Source organism: Pan paniscus, chromosome 19 (genome assembly GCF_029289425.2).
Source record: "Pan paniscus chromosome 19, NHGRI_mPanPan1-v2.0_pri, whole genome shotgun sequence".
Classification (NCBI taxonomy): Eukaryota; Metazoa; Chordata; class Mammalia; order Primates; family Hominidae; genus Pan; species Pan paniscus.
Window position 1 is genome coordinate 57,082,774 of NC_073268.2, and position 19,267 is coordinate 57,102,040.

Below are 19,267 nucleotides of genomic sequence, written 5' to 3' on the forward strand. Positions count from 1 at the left end.
GAAGGACTGTACTGTGCCACTTTTCTGCTTCTGGTATGTGTATGTTTCAGTGCTCTGTGCCTTCCACTGTGGTTCTCTATCAGGTTCATAGTGTATTTCTCTAAAGAAACATTGTAACTTACTGCTAAGTATCTTATGGCTAAGGAGATTGAAGATCAGCCTTGCTTCAGGGGCGTTGTTCACAGCTCAGCAGCAGAGGGCGCCACCCCATAGCTGATGTGCGGTGGGGCGGCCACACCAGGCAGCCCTCTTGGTACAGGGCCAGTGCCTCCCAGGGAAGCACTGCTCCCTCAGCTGCAGGAAAGAGGAATATTTAAGTGCGTGCAGATTTCCCTTTCGCTTGTAGGAAGGGGTACAGAATCCAGCCATTTGGAAGCATACATCATGTTTCTCTGACTGTTCGTGGCCTCGGCTGTTTCTGAGGCTAATAATGCAAGAAACAGCACATGCCAAAGGCGTCTTTGCCACTGTGTCCATGAGCCTGCTGCTGACTTGCCAGGGGTTTTTTGTGATGTATTACTTTAGATTGAGGGGGTTCGTGTACAGGTTTGTTACATGGGTATATATATTGTGTCATGATGGGGCTTTGGCTTGTAGTGGACTGATCGCTGCGGGAACTTTGTTGTTAAACCGACCAGGGAACTTTCCTTTTATTTTAAGTGGAAAAAGATTATTCATACCTGAAGGAGATGTGTAATCACCAAGCAGAACAGCTAAACAGAACCAGCCTAAAGCTGCAAGAAGCATCATCAGAGAGTGATGCAGAGATCAAAGACATGAAAGAAACCATGTTTGCACTGGAAGATCAGGTGGAACAGCACTGGGTTATCAAGCTACACAGTACTCAACTTACCAGTGAGCTAAAAAATAAGTGGGGTCAAGCCCAGGTGAAATGTGGATTGGAAGTGAGTAGAACACTAAAGAACCCAGCAGCAGTGGGTGACTGTGGGAAGGTTTTTGACCGTGTGTTGGCTGGGGTTTATGAAGAGTCTTTCATTTGAGCATGCTATAATCTCCCGGGAAGAATGTCACCTAAGAAACAATCATTAATCTCTTAAACTAAGTTGAAAACTGGATAACAGAAGAAAAGAGTAAGCAACATAAGTGACTGTGAAAAATAGCAAATGCTTTGTTGTTTGTTGTTGTTTTTGTTGTTGTTTTAGAGAGAGGGTCTCAGTCTGTTGCCCAGACTGGAGTGCAGTGGTATGACCATACTCACCACAGCCTCAAACTTGTGGGCTCAAGCGATTGTCCCAAATCAGTCTCCCAGAGCACTGGGATTACAGATGTGAATCACTGTACCCAGCCACAAATGTTTCTTGTCTGTGCTAGATGTGCTGTGTGTGAGCCATGCTGCTGCCACTGTCTCTAAGCAGCCTGATCGGCTTAGAGGCCACAAGTTGGGACACTTCAGCTGTGACTGTGTGAGAGTTCACAGGGACTTTTCCTAAGGACATTCTGTGGGGTAGGAATGGGTTATTCAGAAGAAATACCTTGCCAAGCATTGACACTGTGTTGTCACCAAGCATTGACACTGTGTTGTCTCTTGGAGCTGATAGAGTTGGATGATAGGTGTCAGAGTGGATGAAAAATGTGTGCTCTTGGTCTAAGGGAGAAAACAATTCCTGCATGTGTGCCATTGATGGTAGGATAGCAAGTAACTTACAGATGTTGGCCACTTAGTTGCTGAAGAGGCATCATTATGTGGCTTATGAGCTCATTGTTTACTTTGACTTGGGAAAAGAAATTTTTAAAAGGGATTAAACGTTGCCTGCTTTGTCCAAATGACCCTTATCAAATTATCACATCTAATGTGCTTCGCTTTTGTGACAAAAGACTTAATGGACATGGCCAGGTGTGGTGGCTCACGCCTGTAATCTTAGTACTTTGGGAGATCGAGGTGGGTGGATCACCTGAGGTCAAGAGTTCGAGACCAACTTGGCCAACATGATGAAACCTTGTCTCTATTAAAAATACAAAAATTAGCCGGGTGAGGTGACGGGTGCCTGTAATCCCAGCTACTTAGGAGGCTGAGGCAGGAGAATCGCATGAACCCAGGAGGTGAAGGTTGCAGTGAGCTGAGATCACACCATTGCACTCTAGCCTGGGCAACAGAGTGAAACTCTGCCTCAAAAAAAAAAAAAAAAAAAAAAGTTTTAATGGGCAAAGCATTTAGGTCACACCAATCATTACTAAGAATAGCCTGGTCAGTTGCCTGAGAAGTTCCCCACACCGTGCAGTTGATCCGCCTTATTCACAGATTCACAGATTGCACATTTGTGAATTCACCTGCTTGCTAAAAATTTCTTTTTTTTTTTAGATGGAGTTTTGCTCTTGTTGCCCAGGCTGGAGTGCAATGGTGCAATCTTGGCTCACCGGAGGTTATCCTGCCTCAGCCTCCCGAGTAGCTGGGATTACAGGCATGCGCCACCATGCCCGGCTATTTTTGTATTTTTTTAGTAGAGACGGAGTTTCTCCATGTTGGTCAGGCTGGTCTTGAACTCCCAACCTCAGGTGATCCACCCGCCATGGCCTCCCAAAGTGCTGAGATTACAGGCATGAGCCACTGCGCCCAGCTGCTCAAATGTATTTTAACCCCCAAATCAACACACAGAGTACTTCCACTGAGTCATTTTTGTCATTTTTGGACATGCACAGAGAAGTGAAAACGTTGAGTCATCCAGTGCTTATGCTCCCCACTGAGGTCAGACAGACACTTTACCTTCTCATACTGTACATATGTCTTTTCCATGGTCTGTTTAGTACTGTGCTTTTAGCATTTTTTTGCTTGGTTTTGGTGACTTCGCTGTTTAAAATGGCCCCAAGTGCAGTGCTGCAGTGCTGTCCACTGTCCCTAAGCGCAGGGAGGCTGAGAGAGACCTGCAGAGAAGACACGTATGTTAGGGAAGTTTCTTGAAGGCATGAGCTCCTGTGCTGTTAAGCCTGAGTTACTGAATCGACAACACAGTACATCAGAGAAAGGGAGAGGAAGTTCGACAATATGTATGTAAAGCTGCCCTGACATGCTAAAGGGACATCTGTAGAGTGTGATGCAGCTGTGGAAAAGATGGAAAAGCAGCCAAATTTATGGATTCATGAGAAGACAGCCAATTTTAAAAAGCAGTGGGCAACATTATTGTGAGACTGAAAACCAAAGACACGTACGTGCACATCATCTCAGGTCAGGAAAATATTAAATCCTTCTTGGCTAGTGCTGGTCGGCTCCTAGGTTTCAAAAGGCTGTAAGGTGTGAGAATGGTTAACGTTGCAGGCAAGGCAGGTTGTGCAGATCAGGAGACTGAGGAAAAATTGAAAAATACTTGCTCAGTGTTAGGAAGAAGGAAATGGGAAGAATGAGTTTCCACTGCTGATGAGACTTGCTTGTTTTAGGGAGATATTGCCAGATGCAACTCTGTGCACGAACCTGAGAACTGACTGTGTATTCCAGATATTGATTAGTTGGTTAGAGTGAGAGTTGACAGCACCTGCCTCATTTCTTCTTGAACATGACACGCAGTAGAACTGTGGAACCTCAGCATTCAGTGTCGGTGCCATCCAGGCTGTTCTCAGGATACAGCTGAAAACCTGGACACCATTATCATCAGTGTATCCTTCCAAACCCAGCACCATGATTGTGAAGAAAAGTCAAAGAAGACAAGTTCTGTTCTGTTTTGTTTTTGTTTTTGTGATATTTTGCTGTTGAGAATGGGGTTGTATTGTCCCTAAATCCTTAAAAGTCAGCACAGACACACCAAGAAAACCAGTGTATAATTAATGTCCACAGCAAAATTTAGGCCCACCCCTGTGGTTATATCATCATATATCCAGGACTGACAATAACCCAAGCCATCTTTTGAAAAGCTGTTAAACTTTTTAAAAGGATTTTGAAATATTATTCAGATATCTTTTTGCTCAGAGACCCCGAGACACACGGATCCAGCCCTAGACCGATCACTCTTTCCCATGAGATCCTGATGGGAGAGAAATGGACTGAAAAATGAAAGGAAATTAGGGGGTGTTTTCTACTCAGCGGAATAATCCCAGACGCAGACTCCCAGGCCCACTAGAACTAGAACTGCTGGGGTAGGACCTGCCCACAAGCATCTTTTTAGCCTTCTCTGGTGATACTGATTCACAGCCTTCATAGAAAACTGCTCTAGGTTAGAGCATGAGGACCTATTGAGGAATTTCAGCTTGGTGACTGACACCATCAGATTTAAACTCGAATGACTCTGATAGCCACATGGAGAGAATTGGAGGTGAGGAGAACGAGGGGCTGCAGGTGTCCTTAAGTAGGGAGAGGCAGGCAAGCCACCTGGGAAGATGTCAAATGCACACATCCTCGGGTTCTGTCTGCCCTTGGAGATTCTGCCTCCAGGTGTCTGGAGTGTGGACTAGAACATCGGTGCTTTTGAAAAGCTTCACCAATGATTCAGAGGCTTAACTGCCATTGAGACCCACGACTCTGGAAAGTGCTTTACAAACCACAGGAGGAATAAGCAGTCATGTGCTCTGTTATGTGAAAGCCTCTATCTCACAGCAATAAAGGACACTCAGGATGATTGCGTGTGAGTGCGAGGGAGGCCGGGCTCGGTGTGCAAGTGTGTGTGGCCAAGGAGGCCTCTTCCCATAGTGCTATTTGGTTGTGCATCCTGTCTGCTGAGACTGTAACCTCAATATGCACCATGTATTTTTCAGATCATCGTGTTCCCTATTTTGGAGGAACTTGCTGCTTCCAGCCCCTCTTTGCAGGGTAAATTGAAATTGCTAAAAGTTGCATTTAGAGTAGAATGCATTTAGAGTAGATTTGAACACCTGCTGTGGCATGTGGAGCTGCCCCTTTGCTACCTGACTTATCTTCTCTCAAGAGTCTCACAACTCTTCCAAGGCCTGTCTGAATTGTCTATTTCTAGGTAATGTGATCAAGCTGGAGAAACAGAAGTCAGATCTGGGGAGGCAGCTAAAGACTCTGACTGAGCAGATACAGGGGAGATGTGGCAGGAGCCTTCACCACCATCTTCCTATAAATTACCCCTCCAAGGTCTGGATCACTCTCTCTATCCTGCTTTATCTTGGAACATTTTCATGACATGGGCCCTGAAACTGTAAGTTCTTGCCAGCAGGAAGTAAAATCAAGCAGTCATTTGTTGTCAGGATGGAGAGCTCTCATAACCTGAAGGTGTAATTTCCACCAGTGCCTTTTCCTAGCAGCAAGACACCGTGAAAGCAGGGCCTCACTAAGCACTGCTGGCTGTTCTTTCTTGGTGACTGATACAGGGGCTCTGGAGTCTCTGCCCAGGCACCAGCCCTGGCAGGCATCTGACACAGGGTTGGGCTCTGGCATTTTCAGAAGAAGACCATGGAATGGAGGTGGTTCCAGCCGGATCTGCAGACTGCGGTGGCAGTGGCCAACAATGTCAAGTGAGAAGCCCAGCAGGAGCTGGGCACTGTGAAGAGGAAACTGCTGAACTGCTGGAGGAGGAGAAGGAGGAGGAGAATGCCTGGCTGCAGAAGGAGCTGGGGGATGTGCAGGGCTGCGGCAGGGTGGTTTCCAGCAGAGCTGCCCCTCCGTGAGTCTAGTGGGCACCCAGGCCATGCTTGCTTTTCACTTAATTACTGTGCATGGGGCTCCCTGGTAGGGATGAGACGCTTCGTGTCTCTCTGTGCAAGGCTCTGCTGTTTCTTTTCTGGGATCAGTCTGCATTACCAGTGCTACCGCATCACTAGGAACATTCCATCCAGTGCCCAGTTTCTGCCATGCTTAGCAGCATAAGGGGCTGCTAAGCTTCTCACTTACATATGAAGGGCAAGTTCTAGCCAAGTATCCTGCTAGGCTTAAAGAATAGAAGTCCTGTCTAGGATGCTCCTTGAATCTTAGTATTTATTAGTGCAGGGAGTGCACACTGATAAATACGAGCCCACCACCTTGCACAGGTCACTCCCATGCAGTGGGAGAAGCTGGAATCACTCCTGAGGGGAGGAGCCACCAAATAAGGACACATTCCTCCCGGCCCAGGGATGTGCCTACTTATTTGACAACACCCATGGGCTACTTCAAAAGGCCTTGACATAACTCACTTTATTTTAAAAAGAGTGGAAAACATGCATTTGGCTGATGTATGACATTCCCCTCTGCTCTGGACGGGAAGAAACACATAGCCTATCAGCCCAGAGAGCTCTGCTAATAGTGACATTTAAGAGTATTTGGGACTACAGTTGCACCAGACAAGATCATTACTTTATAGCCGGACCTCTACCCTCTGGCCACCGAAGGATGTGGATTTTAGGAAAACTAGATTTTGCAGTGTTCCCTGTTGAAACAGCAGTGAGGCCATTCAGGGTGGCCTCTGTGTCTGCTGTTGTTTGTTTGCCTCTGTCTTGCTTCCCTATTGTCTGTCATTGGAAGAAGATCCCAGTCAGAACTTGTGTTGCTTCTCATGGACGCTATTTTAATGATAAATGGTAAAAGGTAAGTCCTAAGTTTCCATGGTAGCCCTGAATAACCAGGTTCTTGTATGAGCTGCTGCATTTCTTATGTATACTGTGAGACACAGGCCATACCATGCAGTGTGAACCCTGGTATTCTAGGAAATCTCCGCATGCATCCTGGCAGTTTAGGACTCCCTGTGCTGCATCCTGCATCTTCAATCTTAACGTCATTGTTTTTTTAAACACAGAATTTTCTTTTTTGATTTTCCAGTGTTTTGCAACATTACTTTCTCAATATAGCAGTTTAATCCCTTACCCCAAAACATTTCAAATTTTGGAACTGACACCAATGAGAACATGTCATGGTACTGAAATCAGGCATCATGATGATTTTGCCTGCCATTGTGTTTGGCAGGAAGTCAGACAAGTGCCAGTGATGGTTTCTTGTCTGATTTTGCACTTCTCTGGCAAGCTGTCACCTCTGAAGAGTTGACTACTGGGCAATTACTCGCTCATGGCTCGGTCACTTCTGGAACCTACCCCATGAGCAAGAACTAAAACCAACTCACACCCTCCAAGCTCCCGAAGCCAGCCAGTGTTTCCATCTTGGCTGAATGAGTTCTTGATTGAAACTCAATTTGACTTTGGCAGTCATCTAATGAGAACTCAAAAGTCATCCTTGGTTCAGCCACAGCAAAAGAACTTGCAGAACATTCTCTGATGAGATCTTCAAGTACAACTGAGAGAAGGTAAGAACACCCAAAAAGCACCTGGATCCTGACACGGGATTACCTGGTTCTTAAACTGTTTGCCCCCATGGGCACTCGCGGGGATGGTTGCAGCCATGCTGATAGGCATGAGATGAAGCACCCAGGCAGGAATGCAAATCAGCATTTATTGCCGGAACTCAGTGACTACACAGTGGGATATTATCTAACTCATCAATGATCTTCAGCCCTGTTACACTTTCAAAAATATTTTTATTTCAGAGTTAGAATAACTGATGTTAAGGTATATGGGGAAGGAAGGTGGTAGCCTCGTCTTTGCAGCCAACCAGCAGTATCTCATTCTCAGCCTCATCTTTGCAGCCAACTAGCAACATCTCATTCCCAGCCCCGTCTCCTGCCTCTGTTAAAAGAGGTGGGAAAAGTGAGTAGTTTTCAAGGTCCGTTTAAGCTCTGCTATTCTCTGGACTGGTTGTTCAGCTGACCTTTCCCTGGTGGGAGAGTCAGAAATTGCTGTGCCAGCCTTAGCATCTTTCTGATGCAATCCTTTGAACCTCTTTGACACAGTGGTTTCCCCATTGTTGATGAGCAGTGCATGACACAAGGCTTCTGTAACAGCAGCGGGGAAAGACCTCTGCATTTACTGTGTTTGTTTATTTCTCTTGTTCTGAAACAGTAAATGCTGTTATTTCAGGGTGACTTACCTAATTCTTACAGTGTTTATATAACACCAGTAAACATCCATGGAAAACATCTTTAAAAGAGATCATTAAACACACTTAACATCTGTGCCTAATTAATGCTATTGGTATCTAAATAGAATGTCTGTGATTCGAATGTGTTTTGCCTGCACCACCAGTTCTTGGGTTGTCCCCTCTCGGAGGTGAGCAGTGTGGCAGCACAGCATGTGCAGACTCCGCTGGAATTGGCTTAACTCCGTGTGTGCACATCAGTGTCAGCCCGAGCGTCACTGCATGTGCCCGCACTGCCCTCTGTGTTGCTCTGATGGCTCTAATGGGTCACAGCCGCTCAGCACATGTTCTCCAGCTGCTGCGGAGAGGGGAAGGGCAGAAGTTGGAGGTATAGATTCTTGGGTCCCTAAGGTCCCTTTTCAAGCTCTCTTGCTGCAGATGCTCTGGTACCGAGCCCCTGTCCCAGGTAGAGGGGGCCCATTCCGCTAAGGATTCCTAAACAGTTTCTGAACAGACTTCACCTTAGCACCCATGATGAACAGGGGCTTCTGGCATTTAATTTGGCCCTTAATGTAGAACCTGGTCCTCTCATATCCTCTTACTGTAGCCAGCCTTATCTGTTGACTCACATAGTACTTTTTTTTTATAGTTTACATTTATGACATAGATACACAGTCTATAATTCTAAATAGCTGTGTCTGCCTCCCTATGCCCTAATCCGCATCTTTACAGATTTGAACGGTGTGGACATAAGCTTCTCTTAGGCCTTTAGGATTTTTAGGTTGAAATTATGAAAGAAAAAAAGTTTTTTGGCCTTGACAGTAAAGGGAAGCACAAGCCTCTCTGTAAATTCTGGAGGGGCCTGTGGTGTTCATCATGGGCATCTCTGCTTCACCGCACAGTTCTTTGTTGGAGAAGTTCTGGTGGAGGAGCCTAGTACAGGCATTTGTAGTCTGACATTTTTTTATGTCCGAAAACCTTTGGCTTCCAAAAAATTGGAGCAGTAGGAATTAAAACCCATTGGCCTATCCTGGACATTAGCTTGTCCCTGTAGGACAGTGTAAGCTGGAAATTCTTGCGTTTGTGAACTAAGACCGTGTTGCCTTAGGGTAACTCCTTTACAGCCTCTCCCTCCCCATTTCTATTTTCACCTCTCCGTGGGCTCTGTCAGCTAGCAGAGCATTTGGTGGAAGAAAGTCAGCCCAGCTCTTCCCATGATTGGGAGCCGCAGCCATCTCTGTATGAAAGGGGGAATGTGTAGAAGAGAAATTACCTCTTTATAAAGAGCCCAGGTGTCTCCTTGTGACATTCACTGTTTCTCGGAATCATTGCCTTTGAGTCTGCTTTTTGTCCACATTTTGGAATCAGCTCACTGCATGATCAAAGATGATCCTTCACTCTTTTTTCTTTTTCTCAGAAGCCTCAGCAGTCTTTTATTTGGAGAATAAAATGAAGTTGTACTGAAAAAAGAAAGTGCAGGTCTCATGAAGAAGAGTTATTTGCAGCTGGAATGTTGAGAGGGCACAGTGGCAGAGCAGATCTGAGTAATGCTTATTCCGCAGAAGTCAGAAAGTTTGGCTTCCTTCTGTGGGGTCTTGATTGTGCCTCTTCACACAGGGTCTGACTTCATTACCTCATCTGAAACTAAGTACCACTAAGCTTTGGTTTGATTTCCAGAATCTTGCTGGGCTAAACACAAGTAGATGTTTCGTTCATTGTTGGGAATAGGCCCCCAAAATCTGGCCATAAACTGGCCCCCAAACTGGCCATAAACAAAATCTCTGCAGCACTGTGACATGTTTGTGACGGCCATGACGCCCACGCTGAAGGTTGTGGGTTAACGGAATGAGGACAAGGAACACCTGGCCCACCCAGGGCAGAAAACCGCTTAAAGGCGTGCTTAAACCACAAACAATAGCATGAGCGATCTGTTTAAGGAGAGCATGCTCCTGCTGCTGATAACTAGCCAGAGCCCATCCCTTTGTTTCGGCACATCCCTTTGTTTCCTGTAAGGAATAGTCTTAGTTAATCTATAATCTATAGAAACAATGCTTATCACTGGCTTGCTTTCAGTAAATATGTGGGTAAATCTCTGTTTGAGGCTCTCAGCTCTGAAGGCTTGAGACCCCTGATTTCCCACTCCACACCTCTATGTTGCTGTGTGTGTGTCTTTAATTCCTCTAGGGCCACTGGGTTAGGGTCTCCCGACCAAGCTGGTCTCAGCAGTTGATCATAAAGGATGCTGTTAAGCCAGATAGGTAAGCATGGTGACAGTGGCAATAGAAATCTAATGGAAAACGGTTGAATGACAACTACACCAAAAGCCTCATGGATGAAACTCAGCCTGGAAACTTAGTGTTCAACTCAGAGCGATCCACAATTTTATGTGGATTTTAAACTTCCAGAAATGTGATTTTAAACGTCCAGAAATACCTGTGTTTGTGAAGATCCAAATCCATTTCAGCAACCTCCATCAGGCAGAAACCTCCTGCAGTTCTCAGCATGGAGCTATTAGCTATCCAAAGGAAAGCTAGTATCTGTTTTATCCAAAGGATGAGACAAGGCAAGAGTTACTGTCTAATAAAAGGAAAATTAGGAACAGGAATGCTCTTTAAACTCAGGAAGATGTTTTGGGGTGTCAAACCAGACAGCACAGAATCACTAGAAACATTAGCTTGGTGTGAGAAAGAAGAGACATTGATATCTTCTGTGTAAAAATAAATACTTGCGAGTAGGACTGCAGATTCTGGGAGCTCTTTATCTCGTATTCAGAGTTGTTGGGATGATTTAAAACTCATTTGCTGGATGTTTTTAAATATAAAGAGTAAGAAAACTGCAACCTCAACTTAAAAGGCACCACTGTATTTGCAGCCCACATTTTGTCCTATCCTTACTCCAGGTACTGCTGAGTATTTTTATCTGTAAGCATTTGTAAAATGCTAAATAATGTTGTTATACAGAAGCTCGTCTGCTGCTTAAGGTTTTTTTTTTTTTTTTTTTTTTTTTGAGACGGAGTCTCGCTCTATTGCCCAGGCTGGAGTGCAGTGGCGCAGTCTCAGCTCACTAACCTCCATCTCCCGGGTTCACGCCATTCTCTTGCCTCAGCCTCCTGAGTAGCTGGGACTACAGGTGCCCGCCACCACACCCAGCTAATTTTTTATATTTTTAGTAGAGACGGAGTTTCACCGTGTTGGTCAGGATGGTCTGGATCTCCTGACCTTGTGATCTGTCTACCTCAGCCTCCCAGAGTGCTGGGATTACAGGCGTGAGCCACCGCACCCGGCCTGCTGCTTGAGTTTTAATCACCAGCTATGTTTCTGCAGGGCCTTTATGTCATTTTGTTCTACATTTTTTCATGAATATAGTTTCAGAACTTCAAAGCCTCCTCAAATAATAGAATTTGAAGGAGAAACAAGCTGGACTTTAAATATAAGTTGTAAATAGAAGGTTGAGCTGGGATATGAATGATTTTATTATTAGAACAAGAGAACGTGGAGCAAAAACACTAGTTTTGCATAAATTGATTTTTAAGCAAAACTGTAGAATCTCAGAAAATATAGTATGGACTTTTTAGTCTAGATGTGTCTTGTTGAAATTTAAAAATGAATAGATTGGTGAATTAATGTATTGGATTTTCTCCTAATTATGAAGTAATATTTAGGTATACTGGTAGCAAAATGGAGATGTGTCAAGAAAAATACTAATCTTTCTCCTCCTTCAGTACTCACCCTGCAAGGTAATCACTGGTAACAGTGTGTATATTTTTTATTAATCATAAAATATATAGGCTTCATTTATATGTGTTTAAATATAAACAGGACTATGTTCTACACAGTATGCTGCACCTTCACTTTTTATTTCATGTAACATGGGCATCCTTCCGGGTCAATACATACAAAGAGAACTCATTTTAAGAGCTGCATGGCCTTCCACAGGAGGGACGTGCCCTGGAATATTCAAATATTGTCTTACTAATGCCAGCAAGGTTATAGTTTTCTTTGTTATGAATAATGCTATAATACGAGTCCTTATTCATATAGTCCTATATAGTTGTGATTTTATTTTTATAGGATGAATTTCTAAAACTATGACTGCCGCTCTAGAGAATATACACATTTTTATCTTAATAGATGTCTCCAGGTTACTCACTTGACTGCTGTGACATTTCACTTTCTTTTTTTTGTTTGTTTTTTTGAGACGGAGTCTCGCTCTGTCACCCAGGCTGGAGTGCAGTGGCACGATCTTGGCTCACTGCAAGCTCCACCTCCCGGGTCCACACCATTCTCCTGCCTCAGCCTCCCGAGTAGCTGGAACTACAGGCGCCCGCCACCACGCCCGGCTAATTTTTTGTATTTTTTAGTAGAGACGGGGTTTCACCGTATTAGCCAGGATGGTCTCGATCTCCTGACCTCGTGATCGGCCTGCCTTGGCCTCCCAAAGTGCTGGGATTACAGGCGTGAGCCACCGCACCTGGCCGACATTTCACTCTTGATGAACGTGCCCATCTCTGCATAGTCTGAGCAGCCACAGAAAGTGTTGATCTTATTTTTGCCAATAGGATAAGTGAAAAATACTATCTTATTAGATTTTAATTTGTATTTCTCTGAGCGTATTTTTATGTGTACTAACCAATTGCACTTTCTCTTCTAGAGTTGCTAGTTTAGCACTTTTGCCTATTTTTTCACTGAGCTGATTGTTTCTTTCTCATCAGTTTATAAGTCAGTATTTTATTAGGGATGTCGGGGTTTTTTTGTTTCGTTTTGTTTTGGGGGGGTTGTTTTTTGTTGTTGTTGTTTTGAGACAGGGTCTTGCTTTGTCACCCAGGCTGGAGTGCACTGGCACGATCACAGCTCACTGAAGCCTTGACCTCCCAGGCGCAAATGATCCTCCTACTCAAGCCTCCCAAATAGCGGGGACTACAGGCGAACACCACCATGCCTTCCTAATTCGAATTTTTGTCCAGATGGGGTGTCACTTTATTGCCGAGGCTGGTCTTCAGCTCCGGGGCTTGAGTGATCCTCCCACCTTAGTCTCCCAAATCACTGGAATTATAATTGTGAATCACTGTGCTTGCCCAAAGATGTGTTTTTATCCCCAGTGCACTACAGGCCTTTGGCTTTAACATCCGTATCATAGAAAAGTTTATATTTTTATATAATGTTAACTGTTAGTGTTTTGTTATTTCTTTTTGTTTGTTTGAAGGTTTTCCCTCTCCAATCTTATTTGTTACAAATAAACTATTAAGTTTCATTCTCTGTTTTATGCACGTGCACACACAGACACACACAGATACATACACACACACACACACACACACGCAGGCGTTTGATCCACCTTTCTTTATTTAATCTAATGTGAGCTGTGCGTCTTTCTCTCCCGGTTAGATAGCTGGTCATGCCAGCACTATTACCAGAACCATCCTTTGTCCACTGAATTGAAATCTCACCTTTACATGATTCATTTCGTCTGCATTCGGAGAGAACTGCCCTAAGTATGCCCCCTTTCTTTTTCTTTTGAGTTAGATCTGCTTTAAAATATTAATGAGTTATTAGATTGCTTATATTATTTTTAACTCACCTTTCATTTTAAATTGTCATCTTTAATTTATGTCTTCTTATTTTATTGAATTTTAAGGTAGATACTATCAGTGTCAAATTGTTTCTGGTCATGAATTTACAAACGTTGGTCCTCTCTTGATTGCAGTTTCCCCTTCACTTTGTATTATGAAATATTGGCATCGGCTGGGCATCATGGCTCATGCCTGTAATCCCAGCACTCTGGGAGGCCTAGGTGGGTGAATCACCTGAGGTCAGGAGTTCAAGACCAGCCTGGCCAAAATGGTGAAACCCCGTCTCTACTTAAAAAAATACAAAAAATACCTGGGCATAGTGGCACGTGCCTGTAATCCCAGCTACTTGGGAGGCTGAGGCTGGAGAATCTCTTGAACCCAGGTGGAGGTTGCAGTGAGCTGAGATTGTGCCACTGCACTCCAGCCTGGGCGACAGAGTTAGACTGTATCACACACACACAAAAATAATAATAATAATAAAAATTTAAAAAAGAAATATTTGCATCAAGCAGGGCATTATTTTGTTCATCACCTTCTCTTGCTGAAGCAGATCCAGGTGTGGCAGGGCCTGACGTTTGGCCCAGGTCAGTGTCTGGATCCTGCTCAGTTCCACTGCCTTTACCTGACAGTGCTTAGGATCTTCTTATGACTGAAACGTGTTGGAAGGTTCTTGAAGGTGCATATATATTACATATTGAAAGGTACAGACGCTCAGGTAGAGTAGAAAAGGGTGAGTGCCTAACGGGGAAATTCACCTGTGCCCAGTTTGTTCTCTGCTTGGTGAGCCTGGAATACAGAGCCAACTCTCTGGGTCTACATTTGCATGCCCCTCGTCCATTTTAGATGCACACCATGGCTTTTCCTGCCCTGTCCCTTGTCACTACTGTCCTTTGTGTCTGGGGTAAACCAACCTTGGCCTCCTCAGATGTAAATTCCTCTTGTTCCTGATCCTTTGCCAGAACGCCCTGCATCTCTCTGGGCTTCTTGTGCTCCTCACCAGCCCTGGCCTTCTAGGGTGGGGGACATTAGTGGAGGGTTTCCCTTATCTCCATTTTCTTTGGAAGGGATTTGAGGGAAAGCTCTTGGTATTTTATTTTAATTTCCCCCCCACCACATACTCTCTATTAGCAGAAATTCTTCAAAATGTAGGCTTGTAGATGATACCTGACTACAAGATTTTTACTGTTTCTTTGATTCTTTTTGTTCAGATTTGTAGATGAAGATGCTTATGTTCAAATTGCCATCTTATCCTGTTTGATTTTATTGTTGAATATGCTTATATTGAAATTTGAAAGTGAAATTCAGAAGATACTGTTTTGACATCTGGAGAGAGAGTACTTCATAATTTCTGTCTCACAATAGAGGGACAAACTTCTCTTAGATTCGTTTTGTGTAAAACAATAATAAGTATTTAGAGAAAATTACGCTCCAGGCAAGGGCATAGAATGAGCAAAGGCACAGAGGCAGGACATAAAAGAAAAAAAACTTCAGGTGGCTGGGTGTATAGTCCAAAAACTAGACAGGTAGAGGGGACTCATGGGAGATCAATCGAAAGGCCTGGGGCTGGGCTTCATCCAGGTGTTCAGGAAAGATCCCAGCAGGCATGAGCATGTGGTTGGCACAACCTGCCCTCTTCACAAATATTAATCTGCCAGTTGTGAAGGTAGCAGTGGTGCCATGCAACGCTTCCCAAATGGAGTTACCCTTGAATACTTAAAAAATCATCATGGGCTGGGCATGGTGGCTCACACCTGTAATCCCAGCATTTTGGGAGGCCAAGGTGGATGAATCACTTAATGTGATGAGTTCAAGACCAGCCTGGCCAACATGGCAAAACCCTGTTTCTACTAAACATTAAAAAAAAAATCTTGTATAGGAGCTCACCTGTGCCTGGATCAGAATAAACAACATAAAGTGGTGTCTTGAGGAAGTAAAAGCTATAGACAATCACTGACAGTTGAAGACTCTGTTCTCTAATATAACAAAGAAAGCAACAAATTAGAGAGGTTAAATAAAAGTTTTAAAGGGAAATAATTACAGACATATATGTATGTGGTCTTAAATGACAAGGTAAGACGTAGAAGGCAGACCAACATTCAGTGAGGAGGGCCGTGCACCTTGTTGTGCTCTGTGGAGACGCTGCCTGCTTATAGGGTGCGTGCGTGTCACCTGCTGTGTGTGACACACCATCAGAAAGTCTGGCCTCCAAATGTTATTCACAGGTATGGGTTGCCACCTTGTAAGAACAGATTATTGTACAAAAATAGGAATGTTGAAAGAAATATTGGGAATGTTTTTTCTTAAATATTATTATATTTTAAGAAGAAATACCATCAGCATTATTTTTGGAACCTTGTATACCTCTCATAGAACACTTGTGCACAACAGAAAATTTGAGAAAGGCCTGGCCAGAGCTGGATTTGCATCCCAGATTTACCATTCATGAACCATGTGACCATCATCAAATTTTCCTCTAAAATAAGAGATAATGTGTGGAGGTTTTGTGGAAAATTAAATTAGATAACATTTTTAAGACACATGGTACTGTGCCTGTCATATACAGTGGAGTTATACTGTATTAGTTTGTTCTCACTTTGCTATAAAGAACTACTTTGAGGCTGGGCACAGTGGCTCATGCCTGTAATTCCAGCACTTTGGGAGGCCAAGGCAGGAGAATCACTTGATGTCAGGAATTCAAGACCAGCCTGGCAAACATGACAAAACCCCATCTCTACTAAACATACAAAAATTAGCCAGGCATGATGGCATGCACCTGTAATCCCAGCTACTTGGGAGGCTGAGGCAGGAGAATCGCTGGAATCTGGGAGGCAGAGGTTGCAGTGAGCTGAGATTGCCCCACTGTATTCCAGCCTGGGAGACAGAGCAAGACTTAGTCTCAAAAAAAAAAAAAAAAAAAAAAAATTGAATTACCTGAGACTGGGTATTTTATAAAGAAAAAAGGTTTAATTGCCAGGCACAGTGACTCACACTTGTAATTCCAGCACTTTGGGAGGCTGAGGCAGGCAGATCACAAGGTCAAGAGATCGAGATCATCCTGGCTAACACGGTGAAACTCCGTCTCTGCTAAAAATACAAAAATATTGGCCGGGCATGGTGGTGGGTGCCTGTAGTCCCAGCTACTCAGGAGGCTGAGGCAGGAGAATGGCATGAACCTGGGAGGCAGAGCTTACAGTGAGCCGAGATCACTCCATTGCACCCCAGCCTGGGCAACAGAGCCAAGACTCCATCTCAAAAAAAAAAAAAAAGGTTTAATTGACTCACAGTTCTACAGGTCACACAGGAAGCATGGCTGGGGAGGCATCAGGAAACTTACAATCATGGTGGAAGGTGAAGGGGATGCAGGTACATATTCACATGGCTGGCAGGAGAGAGAGTGAATGAAGCAGGAGGTGCTACATACTTTCAAACAACCAGATCCCTTGAGAACTCTTATCGCAAGACAGCACTAGGAGGACGGTTCTAAACCGTTAGAAACTGCCCCCATGAGCCAATCACCTCTCACTGGGCCCCACCTCCAACAATGGGAATTACAATTCAACATGAGATTTGGGTGGGGACACAGAACCAAACCATATTATGTATGTATATTTGTTTCAGTGAAATTTTCTGTTATTAACATAGTTTTATATGCTGGGGACAAGCAGAACACATGCTTCATTTTGTTGTGTTAAATGTAGCCCCTAAACACAAAGCAACTATTTCATCAGTGATGTAACTAAAGAAAGAGCCAAACTCAGTGGCTCATGCATGTAATCCCAGCACTTTGGGAAGCTGAGGCAGACGTATCGCTTGAGTCCAGGAGTTCAAGAACATCCTGGGCAACGTGGTGAAAACTCATCTCTTAAAAAAAAAAAGAAAATTAGCCAAGTGTGGTGGTGTACATCTCTAGTCCCAGCTACTCTGGAGGCTGAAGTGGGAGAATCACTTGAGCCTGGGAGATTGAGGCTGCAGTGAGCCGAGGTGTTGCCACTACACTCCAGCCTGAGTGATCCACCTCGGCCTCCCAAAGTGCTGGGATTACAGGTGTGAGCCACCAGGCCTGGACACTAATAGTATTCTTTTTTTATTTTTATTTTTATTTTTTATTTTGAGACAGAGTCTTGCTCAGTCACCCAGGCTGGAGTGGGAGTAATCTCCACTCACTGCAACCTCTGCCTTCCGGGTTCACGTGATTCTCCTGCTTCAGCTTTCCAGGTAGCTGGGATTACAGATGTGTGCCACCACTCACACCGGGCTAATTTTTGTATTTTTAGTAGAGACGGGGTTTTATTCTGTTGGTCAGGCTAGTCTCGAACTCCTAACCTCAAGTGATCCACCCGCCTCGGCCTCCCAAAGTGCTGGGATTACAGACATGAGCCACCATGCCCAGCCACCAATAGCATTCTTAATAACGATTTTCTTTGGTTATTCAGTTCAGGCTTTGTTTTGTGAATGCCTCCTACACACATACACCTACACATACACATACACACACACACACACACACACACACACACACAATTATATAACATGGTGAGTATTTAGTGAGTATTTCTCTAATCTGCTTAAATGATGCAGGGCTTTCTCATACTGACTCGTATTGTTCTAGCCAAGCAGACTGAGCATTTGAAATAACATTTTAGGATGCCCAAAGACAGGGGTACTGGAAATTAATTCTTGTGGCCTTGCTTTTTTCTTATACACTCTGAATGAGTCTATTTATCATTCAATATTTTGAATTGCAGAGAAACTTAGATAACTGAAAGGAATACCTCAGCAGAATGTAGGCTTCTCTATTTTGTTCTCATTAAATTATCAAAGAAGAAAATGAACATGAGTTATTTAAAATGATTGTTCTTGGAGGCCTTTGGGACCAAGTCATTTAAATGGACTGATAAGAAGGTGGCCCATTTTGTGTCTTGATGACCTTCCTGAGAATGGCTGGCACAGACAGAGATTTTTTTCTCCTCAGACCTAACCTGATTTCATTCTGTTTCTGCATATTTGCCAACCTGATTTTATTCTGTGTAACATAAAGGGGAAAATGTGAAAACCAGTTCCTGTCAGTAAACCTTTAAAAATTATTTAAAAACCCAACCCCTTACAATTTGTTAAGTTCCTAATGGTTTCTTCCAATGAAGTTTTCAGTTTACTGATTTTTTTTTCCACTCAGAAGCAGGGGCTGTGAAGTCAAGAGTGTAAGACAGTGTGGGTTAACTGTTTTAAGTTCTGTTTCTGTGAAATGTATTCTATTCATGTTTACAGAGCAACAGAGGAAAGCTTAGAGAATTAAGTACACCATAAATTCAACCACAGAAGCTTATGAGTAGCTAGATTAACTTCAAAACAATCAGTAAATAAATATTTTAAACTTCCACTGACCTTTTTAAAAATCTACTTCCAGATACGTTGTTTGAACTATTCTCATAAATTAGTCATCTTGCAAAACAGCTGTGACAATATGATGTAGTGAAGAGAGCAATGATTTAGCAGTCAGAAGGCTGGGAGTCCTTGTCTTGGCTCATTCACAGGGAGATCACATGACATGCCAAAGTCCCCTAGATAAGGGAGCCATACATGAGAGGATTGAGGATTGGGTCAATGATCTATCATAAAAGACTTTCTATGAGTCTGTGCTTACACTTAGAAACCTCACAAAGAACACACCAGGGAATTTGGGTGAGAGCAGGAGCTTCAGCTCATGCAGAATTGCAGTGTTATTTTAGAGTTGTGTTACGACTCTTAGGCTTAGCAGACAGAATGTCTGAGTCAGGATTCTGTTGTGTATAATGGATTGCACTCTCGTTGGCTTAGACGGAAAAGCGTTAAATGGCTTGCAGAATTGTTGGGAG

At 43.7% G+C, this 19,267-nt stretch overlaps 1 pseudogene; it reads left to right on the forward strand.

Annotated features, from left to right (window-relative positions):
• The first annotated feature begins 665 nt into the window (after window positions 1-665).
• LOC134728403 (cytospin-B-like) overlaps window positions 666-19,267 on the forward strand; it is a 37,871-nt pseudogene continuing 19,269 nt past the window's right edge.